This window comes from Ranitomeya imitator, chromosome 3, assembly GCF_032444005.1.
Source record: "Ranitomeya imitator isolate aRanImi1 chromosome 3, aRanImi1.pri, whole genome shotgun sequence".
Classification (NCBI taxonomy): domain Eukaryota; kingdom Metazoa; phylum Chordata; class Amphibia; order Anura; family Dendrobatidae; genus Ranitomeya; species Ranitomeya imitator.
The window spans coordinates 698468723-698478401 of NC_091284.1; the positions used below are offsets into that span (position 1 = coordinate 698468723).

A 9679-nucleotide genomic window follows, 5' to 3' on the forward strand; every position below is an offset into this window, starting at 1 on the left:
GGCGGCTTCAGCACCACGTGAGGGGACAGCGCTTACTGTAGCGCTGTCTCCTGCATGGCACACGGACTGCACACGGACAGCGTCCGTGTGCGGTACGTGTTTTACACAGACCCATTGACTTTAATGGGTCCGTGTAATCTGTGCGCTCCCACGAACACTGACATGTCTCCGTGTTTTGCACACGGACACACGGTCCGTGAAAACACGCTGACATGTGCAGAGACACATTGATTTCAATGTGTCTACGTGAGTTAGTGTCTCCGGTACGTGAGGAAACTGTCACCTCACGCACCGGAGCCACTGACGTGTGAAACCGGCCTAATGGCCGTGTCTGACTGTTCAAAGGGACATGGTCTGATCATACCATGGGCAGGGGAGGGAGCAAAAGAAAATACAGACATTATAGCAGGGGATCACAATTGATTCTTTGAGGCAAACATTTTTTTAAAACCGGCAGGGAAATGTTTTACCTTACAAAAAGAATCAGCTGTGATCCCCTGCTGTCCTGCATGTATCCTCTCTTTTGCTTCCTCCCCTGCCCAGGAGCTGTGGTATGATCAGACCATGTCCCTGTACGGTCAGACACGGCCATTACACAGCAGGGGCACATTTATAAGATTATCTCAGCACAGAGAAAAAAAATTAAACACATTCAATTGTGGAATTTATCATTATTCCAAGATCTATTAATTAAAATCAACTTTAAAATGAACTTTGTGTGAAAACCCCTTTAATCCATTAACATCCAATGACAAATATATCCGACATTGGACGCCTCCATCCGTTTGGGGCAGGCTCCGGCGATGAGCCCGCACTTTTTCCGGCACATGACAGCTGATCTGATCAGCTGTCGCCTCCCCCTAATAGCCGCGGGTGGAATCGCGACCTACCCGCGGCTGTTAACATGTTAGGTGCCGCTGTCAAACTCTGACAGCGGCATTTAACATGCATGCGCAAGAAGCACGTCATTAACCCCGCCCATCGGCGCCTGTGTCACAGGATCGCGGGTCGCCGATGGGTTGGCATGACAACCCAGAGTCAGGAGGAGACCCCTGTGGTTGTCATAGCCCAGCAGTCGGCACTCATAGCAAGTGAGTATTACTGCTACATACTTTGTAGTACATGTGATCAGGCTATGGCAGCTTCTGGGCTTCCATGGTGTTAGGACTGGCGGAACGCACCAAATAATAATATTAACCCCTTCCCGACCTTTGACGCACCGTATACGTCATGAAAACCTGTGCCATTCCGACCTGTGACGCAGCATATGCCGGATTGGGCTCCTGCAGGCCGGGTGAAAGGGTTAACTGTAATTTCACCCGGCCTGCAGGGACAGGAGGAGTTGTACTTTAGCCTAGGGGGGGTGGCTTCACTTCCCCCCGTGGCTACGATCGCTCTGATTGGCTGTTGAAAGTGAAACTGCCAATCAGAGCGATTTGTAATATTTCACCTAAAAACTGGTGAAATATTACAATCCAGCCATGGCCGATGCTGCAATATCATTGGCCATGGCTGGAAACACTGATGTGCCCCCACCCCACCGATCGCCCCTCCAGCTCCCCGATCTGTGGTCCGCTCCCCTCCGTCCTGTGTTCCGCTCCCCCGTCCTCATGCCCGCTCCCCCTGTGCTCCAATCCAACCCCCCTGCACTCCGATCCACCCCCCCCCCGCACTGCGATCCACCCCCTCGCACTGCGATCCACCCCCCCGTGCTCCGATCCACCCCCCCATGTTCCGATCCACCCCCCCGTGTTCCGATCCACCCCCCCATTCTCCGATCCACCCCCCTGTGCTCCCCCCCCCCCCCACGCCATCATACTTACCGAGCCTCCCGGGGTTCGCCCGTCTTCTTTCCTGGGCGCCACCATCTTCCAAAATGGCGGGCGCATGCGCAGTGCGCCCGCCGAATCTGCCGGCCGGCAGATTCGTTCCAATGTGAATTTTGATCACTGTGATAAAACCTCACAGTGATCAAAATAAAAAAAACAGTAAATGACCCCCCCCCCCCCTTTGTCACCCCCATAGGTAGGGACAATAATAAAATAAATAATTTTTTTTTTTTCCACTAAGGTTGGAGTTAGAACTAGGGTTAGGGTTAGGGTTCGGGTTTCGGTATGTGCACACGTATTCTGGTCCTCTGTGGATTTTTCCGGAGCGGATTTTGATAAATCCGCAGTGCTAAACCGCTGTGGATTTATCGCGGTTTTTCTGCGCATTTCACTGCGGTTTTACAACTGCGATTTTCTATTGGAGCAGTTGTAAAACCGCTGCGGAATCCGCAGAAAGAAGTGACATGCTGCGGAATGTAAACCGCTGCGTTTCCGTGCAGTTTTTCTGCAGCATGTGTACAGCGATTTTTGTTTCCCGTAGGTTTACATTAAACTGTAAACTCATGGGAAACTGCTGTGGATCCACAGCGTTTTCCGCAGCGTGCGCACATACCTTTAGAATTAGGCTATGTGCACACGGTGCGGATTTGGCTGCAGATTCGCAGCAGTGTTCCATCAGGTTTACAGTACCATGTAAACATATGGAAAACCAAATCCGCTGTGCCCATGGTGCGGAAAATACCGTGCGGAAACGCTGCGTTGTATTTTCCGCAGCATGTCAATTCTTTGTGCGGATTCCGCAGCGTTTTACACCTGTTCCTCAATAGGAATCCGCAGGTGAAATCCGCACAAAAAACACTGGCTATCCGCGGTAAATCCGCAGGTAAAACGCAGTGCCTTTTACCTGCGGATTTTTCAAAAATGGTGCTGAAAAATCTCACACGAATCCGCAACGTGGGCACATAGCCTTAGGGTTAGGGTTGGAATTAGGGTTGTGGTTAGGGGTGTGTTGAGGTTAGGGTTGTGGTTAGGGGTGTGTTGGGGTTAGGGTTGTAATTAGGGTTATGGCTACAGTTGGGATTAGGGTTAGGGGTGTGTTGGGGTTAGTGTTGGAGGTAGAATTGAGGGGTTTCCACTGTTTAGGCACATCAGGGGTCTCCAAACGCAACATGGCGCCACCATTGATTCCAGCCAATCTTGTATTCAAAAAGTCAAATGGTGCTCCCTCACTTCCGAGCCCCGACGTGTGCCCAAACAGTGGTTTACCCCCACATATGGGGTACCAGCATACTCAGGACAAACTGCGCAACAATTATTGGGGTCCAATTTCTCCTGTTACCCTTGAGAAAATAAAAAATTGCTTGCTAAAACATCATTTTTGAGGAAAGAAAAATGATTTTTTATTTTCACGGCTCTGCGTTGTAAACGTCTGTGAAGCACTTGGGGGTTCAAAGTGCTCACCACATATCTAGATAAGTTCCTTTCGGGGTCTAGTTTCCAAAATGGGGTCACTTGTGTGGGGTTTCTACTGTTTAGCCACATCAGCGGCTCTGCAAACGCAACGTGATGCCCGCAGACCATTCCATCAAAGTCTGCATTTCAAAACGTCACTACTTCACTTCCGAGCCCCGGCATGTGTCCAAACAGTGGTTTACCCCCACATATGGGGTATCAGCGTACTCAGGAGAAACTGGACAACAACTTTTGGGGTCAAATTTCTCCTGTTACCCTTGGGAAAATAAAAAATTGCGGGCTAAAAAATCATTTTTGAGAAAATAATTTTTTATTTTTATTTTCATGGCTCTGCGTTATAAACTTCTGTGAAGCACTTGAGGGTTCAAAGTGCTCACCACACATCTAGATTAGTTCCTTTGGGGGTCTAGTTTCCAAAATGGGGTCATTTGTGGGGGATCTCCAATGTTTATGCACACAGGGGCTCTCCAAACGCGACATGGTGTCCGCCAATGATTGGAGCTAATTTTCCATTTAAAAAGCCAAATGGCGTGCCTTCCCTTCCGAGCCCTGCCGTGCGCCCAAACAGTGGTTTACCCCCACATATGGGGTATCTGCGTACTCAGGACAAACTGGACAACAATATTTGGGGTCCAATTTCTCCTATTACCCTTGGCAAAATAGGAAATTCCAGGCTAAAAAATCATTTTTGAGGACAGAAAAATTATTTTTTATTTTCATGGCTTTGCGTTATAAACTTCTGTGAAGCACCTGGGGGTTTAAAGTGCTCAGTATGCATCTAGATAAGTTCCTTGGTGGGTCTAGTTTCCAAAATGGGGTCACTTGTGGGGGAGCTCCAATGCTTAGGCACACAGGGGCTCTCCAAACGCGACATGGTGTCCGCTAACAATTGGAGCTAATTTTCCATTCAAAATGTCAAAAGGCGCGCCTTCCGTTCCGAGCCTGCCGTGTGCCCAAACAGTGGTTTACCCCCACATGTGAGGTATCGACGTACTCGGGAGAAATTGCCCAACAAATTTTAGGATCCATTTCATCCTATTGCCCATGTGAAAATGAAAAAATTGAGGCGAAAAGATTTTTTTTGTGAAAAAAAAGTACTTTTTCATTTTTACGGATCAATTTGTGAAGCACCTGAGGGTTTAAAGTGCTCACTAGGCATCTAGATAAGTTCCTTGGGTGGTCTAGTTTCCAAAATGGGGTCACTTGTGGGGGAGCTCCAATGTTTTGGCACACAGGGGCTCTCCAAACGCGACATGGTGTCCGCTAAAGAGTGTAGCCAATTTTTCATTCAAAAAGTCAAATGGCGCTCCTTCCCTTCCAAGCCCTGCTGTGCGCCCAAACAGTGGTTTACCCCCACATATGAGGGATCAGCGTACTCAGGACAAATTGGACAACAACTTTCATGGTTCAGTTTCTCCTTTTACCATTGGGAAAATAAAAAAATTGTTGCTAAAAGATCATTTTTGTGACTAAAAAGTTAAATGTTCATTTTTTCCTTCCATGTTGCTTCTGCTGTTGTGAAGCACCTGAAGGGTTAATAAACTTCTTGAATGTGGTTTTGTGCACCTTGAGGGGTGCAGTTTTTAGAATGATGTCAATTTTGGGTATTTTCAGCCATATAGACCCCGTAAACTGACTTCAAATGTGAGGTGGTCCCTAAAAAAAATGGTTTTGTAAATTTCGTTGTAAAAATGAGAAATCGCTGCTCAAATTTTAACCCTTATAACTTCCTAGCAAAAAAAAATTTTGTTTCCAAAATTGTGCTGATGTAAAGTATACATGTGGGAAATGTTATTTATTAACTATTTTGTATCCCATAACTCTCTGGTTTAACAGAATAAAAATTAAAAATGTGAAAATTGCGCAATTTTCAAAATTTTCGCCAAATTTCCGTTTTTATCACAAATAAACACAGAATTTATTGACCTAAATTTACCACTAACATGAAGCCCAATATGTCACGAAAAAACAATCTCAGAACCGCTAGGATCCATTGAAGCGTTCCTGAGTTATTACCTCATAAAGGGACACTGGTCAGAATTGCAAAAAACGGCCAGGTCTTTAAGGTCAAAATAGGCTGGGTCATGAAGGGGTTAAAGAATATGAGGTGCGTTCGCAGTCCGGGGTCCACCGTGCAGAGACGACACCTGCTGCTGAGTAATGGCGGATGGACGCTTGCTCACACATGGGTTAGACCTCACCCAGTGTGAATAGTCTAATAGAAGTAGCGCTCCAGGACCTTCCAGATGGTCCAATAGGAGCCGCAACAGGACCTGGGCATGTGACCCCCGACCTCCAATGGGAGTTCGTCCCGTGGGTATGCTCAGTATGGGAAAAGCTTGGACTTAGTCCTAGAAACGCCTGCTCGCTGCTGATCAGTGCTGGCTACAAAGGCAGAGCCTGGAAAGGCATCAGTAACCAAGCGCACAGTATCAGCTTGAGCCAGACGCTGGGATCGACATCTCTACTGAGCAGGTTCTACTGCGGCTGGAAGAGAATTGGAGACCGCAGTAGACATGGTTCGAGATTCCCCCTGTGCAGTGGCTGAAACTTGACACCTAACACATGGAGACTAATGAAGCAAGTAAAAAGTTTAAAAAAATGTTTTTTAAAAATATTAAAAAATATAAAAGTTAAAATCACCCCCCAATCAAACATACACATATTTGGTATCGCCGCTTTCAGAATTGCCCGATCTATCAACATATAAATAGAATTAATCGAATCGGTAAACGGTGTAGCAAGAAAAAAAATCAAGACACGAGGATGATCGCATATGTAGTGTGGTTCATTATTTTTTTTTATGGTATCCATAAAACCCTTTAAAAAAATCAGTTTGAAAATGGCACCGGCCGCTCCCGCACAGTAGCAGCTATCATTGATCAGATAGCTGCTACTGCGCAGACACTCGTTAGAGAAAAAAAAATGTTCTCCAAGATGGCGGCACCTGCGCAGTAGCAGTAATCGGCTATAGCGGCCGGCGCCAATTTCAAACCAATTTTTTTTTTAGGAATTTATGGATACCATCAGAGAAAAGAATGAATCGCACATTACATATGCGATGATGCTGCTGCATAGGAGGTGCCGCCCGAGCCTGCATGTTGCAAGTAATTTTTTTTTTAATATATCATATATAATATTCATTATGTAAAGTAGGATGCAGGTCAGTGTGGGATCAGTGACCTGTCAGAATCCATATACATGAATACCTAATCGGAGCACCACATGAAGACCCCCCCACAGGCCACCCCGCAGCACGAGCATATCGTTAACTCAAAACCGAAAATAAAGATTAAACAACAACCACAAGATGGATTTCATTACCCCATGTAACATTTTAATCAGTATAACGGCGCTGACCTGACACTGTCTGTAGGTTACTGTGCACAATCCTGCTGACAGGTTCCCTTTAAAGGGAACCTGTCACCCCCAAAATCGAAGGTGAGTTAAGCCCACCAGTATCAGGGGCTTATCTACAGCATTCTGCAATGCTGTAGATAAGCCCCCGATGTATCCTGAAAGATGAGAAAAAGAGGTTAGATTATACTCACCCAGGGGCGGTCCCGCTGCGGTCCGGTCCGGGGCCTCCCATCTTCTTATGATGAGGTCCTCTTCTGGTCTTCACGCTGCGGCTCCGGCGCAGGTGTACTTTGTCTGCCCTGTTGAGGAAAGTACTGCAGTGCGCAGGCGCCGGGAAAGGTCAGAGACCCACCGCACACCCCAGGAGCATATCTGTGCATTACAGCCAGCTCTTGCTATGGATGGCATGGGATGACCTTGTCCCCAATCAACCCATGTGATGGACCATATGGCAAATTGTGGGAAAGCGCTGGCAAGCTGAACATACAGTTACATCATTTCACTTTACTACTTTAGTGGAGCATTTCCATCTAGGATATTTATGGTATATCAACAGAATATGATAAAATGTCTGATAAATGTTGGACTCACGCTTATTTCAAGAATGGGGCCTCGTCTTGCCCCATCAGGAATTTTAAGAGCTCTCCAAGCATTTGTCTCCATTCACTTCTAGAAAAAACTCAGAAAAAATACATACCATGAGATATGGCCTTCCCAAAACCCTGTCTGATGACAAATGCACACTTGGCAGGATGCAGCCGGCCTCCACTGATACAGGCTAGGAGCGGCACAGGTGCAAACTACTTGATAAAAACAACCACCCCAACCAAACATTGCAGGGGTTGGCTGCCTAGCAGAAAAAATGCACATTGATATAACTCACATAGGATGCCAGTCACACTGATAGGTGCGGTGCACAGTGTCTGTATGCAACCTATTGATGACGCCCCTTGTATTAACAGGCGGGCTGCCCAGCACTATAAAATGCAGCGCACAGTGAAAGACGCCCCAGAAAAACCTAGCCAACATAAAGAGGCCTGGCCACATCCTGCAGAAAAGGATATGATATAGTGCAAAAAAATGCATGCATATGATAAATACATACACTATATGAAGTATTGGTTTAATATTTTGGCCAAAATAAAGTAAGCCCGCAACCCAACGTCAAGGGTCCCCATAATATTGCGGGTCCTAACACTAATATCAAAAACAGCTAACATAGAAAAAACTCAGAAAAAATACATACCATGAGATACGGCTCTGAAAATTCTATATCCAAAAATATAAGATTTGTTGTGGAAATTTAGTTTGGTGCCTTTAGCTTTGGCACACCTCGGTTTACCAAACTGCATGACTGTCAGCAAACATCGAGGCATGTGGAAGAAATACCCAACATAGTCCATGCAGGTAAGAGAGGAACAAGTCGGGGGGTGTAGGTGCACACGTTATGGGGTTGTGCTATGGCCACGGTCCTCGTCTCACAGATGCCAATCAGAACCGTCAGAAAAAGCAAGCAGAATGGAGCACTTGTGGTCTCAGTGTTTCTCCAAGTAATGGACAGTCTTGGCTGCAAACAATGGAGGATTTGGTATCCGATTTAGGGTCCCATCAAAATTGTGATGAAGTGGCTTAAACTCGTTGTATTTTTCGAGATAAATAACATTGGCTTCACCTTGATCACAGACCTCATCCATCTTTTCACCCAAGACTGTCTATTATTAGGAGAAAGCCCAAACCTCCAGCGTTACACTTTGTCACATGAAAATCCGAACTCGCTGCTTTATGTAGGACTAGAGCAAGGACAGTAGTTTCCGCCCGGTAATGCACCGCTGTTCTTTCCCCTCTAATGCACTAATCTATTGATCTCTCTCTGCTTTTTTCTTTCTTCTTTTCCACTTCCAGTCTCTAAAGGAACTGAAGCTTATTCCCAGCATGCTGCAAGTTCGCTTCCTGTGGCCTCTGCTGCCAAACATTACCTTCTTCCCTGTATGACTCTAGCTCAATGTCTTTCTACCGTGCTCTGTTAACGTACTGTATACTAACAGCTGCTAATGTTGATTCTATACCTTTGCAATGCACTCAGTTATGTACCCACTTGTGTTTTAATCTCAGTCCGCTAGGGAAACTTAATGTATACCTGTCGAATCACGCACTGTGTCATTTACCTGGGGTTAGTAATGTATCCAAAGGAATGGAATAAAATGTGACAATGAAAATGATGTATAGTTGTCTATTCAGTGCTTGACAATCCGCTGGATGAGAACATGGGTAAAGAGAAATTTTCATTAAAAACATTTTATATCTAAGTAAGGACCATATATACGGTATATCAATGGCCATCTACAAGCCACCTGCGTTCAGTCCCCAGTATTTGCCAAGAATCGAATGCAAAGAACCTCAGGGGAAAATGTAAAGCAGCCAACGCAGCAGCATTGTACACAAATAGTCGGCTACTTTGCAGAGATTGCAAGAATAAAACTTTAAGGCTGCATAAAAAAGAAAAAATGCAGAAGAAAATAAAACCTCGATCTGTAAAATAGGATAAATAATGAAACGTTCCCTTTTAGTGAGCATGATCCATCGCACTGTTCTGTCTCCAGTGTATGTCTGTGTCTTGAATTTACAGATACTATTTATTATTGTTTTATTTTTTAATTGTAGAGTAAGTTGAGCAATTTCCAATAAAGATAATTCAACTCTCTATTTAGTTTTTTTTCTTTTTATATATTTTGAATGACTACTTTGATAAACTACATGACATGACTCCAACAATCTGTAAGAATGATGATATGGAGATTCAGTGTGGGTAAACAGCGTCCTCTTCTGTGTATTGTTCTATGTGGGTCGCAGTTTTTTGCCTCATCAGTTAGTAGTGATACATGGTAGGGTGTTCAGCTCCTTTTAGCCTATGTTCCCATGATGAGCTTTTGGCGAATTTTTGACGCTGCAATGTTTCTGCACCTATTATTTAATTGAAGTTACTTGCGTTTTTTTCATTGTGTTTTTTACTTTTTTTT

General features: G+C 45.1%; 1 protein-coding gene across 4 annotated transcripts in view; it reads left to right on the plus strand.

Annotated features, from left to right (window-relative positions):
* KIF5A (kinesin family member 5A) overlaps positions 1–9363 on the plus strand; it is a 228895-nt gene extending 219532 nt beyond the window's left edge. For all 4 annotated transcript variants that reach the window (XM_069758567.1, XM_069758565.1, XM_069758568.1 and 1 more), the window contains one exon: positions 8565–9363. The gene's annotated coding sequence lies outside the window, so the exon portion shown is untranslated. The remainder of the gene's footprint in view (positions 1–8564) is intronic.
* Positions 9364–9679: the final 316 nt, after the last annotated feature.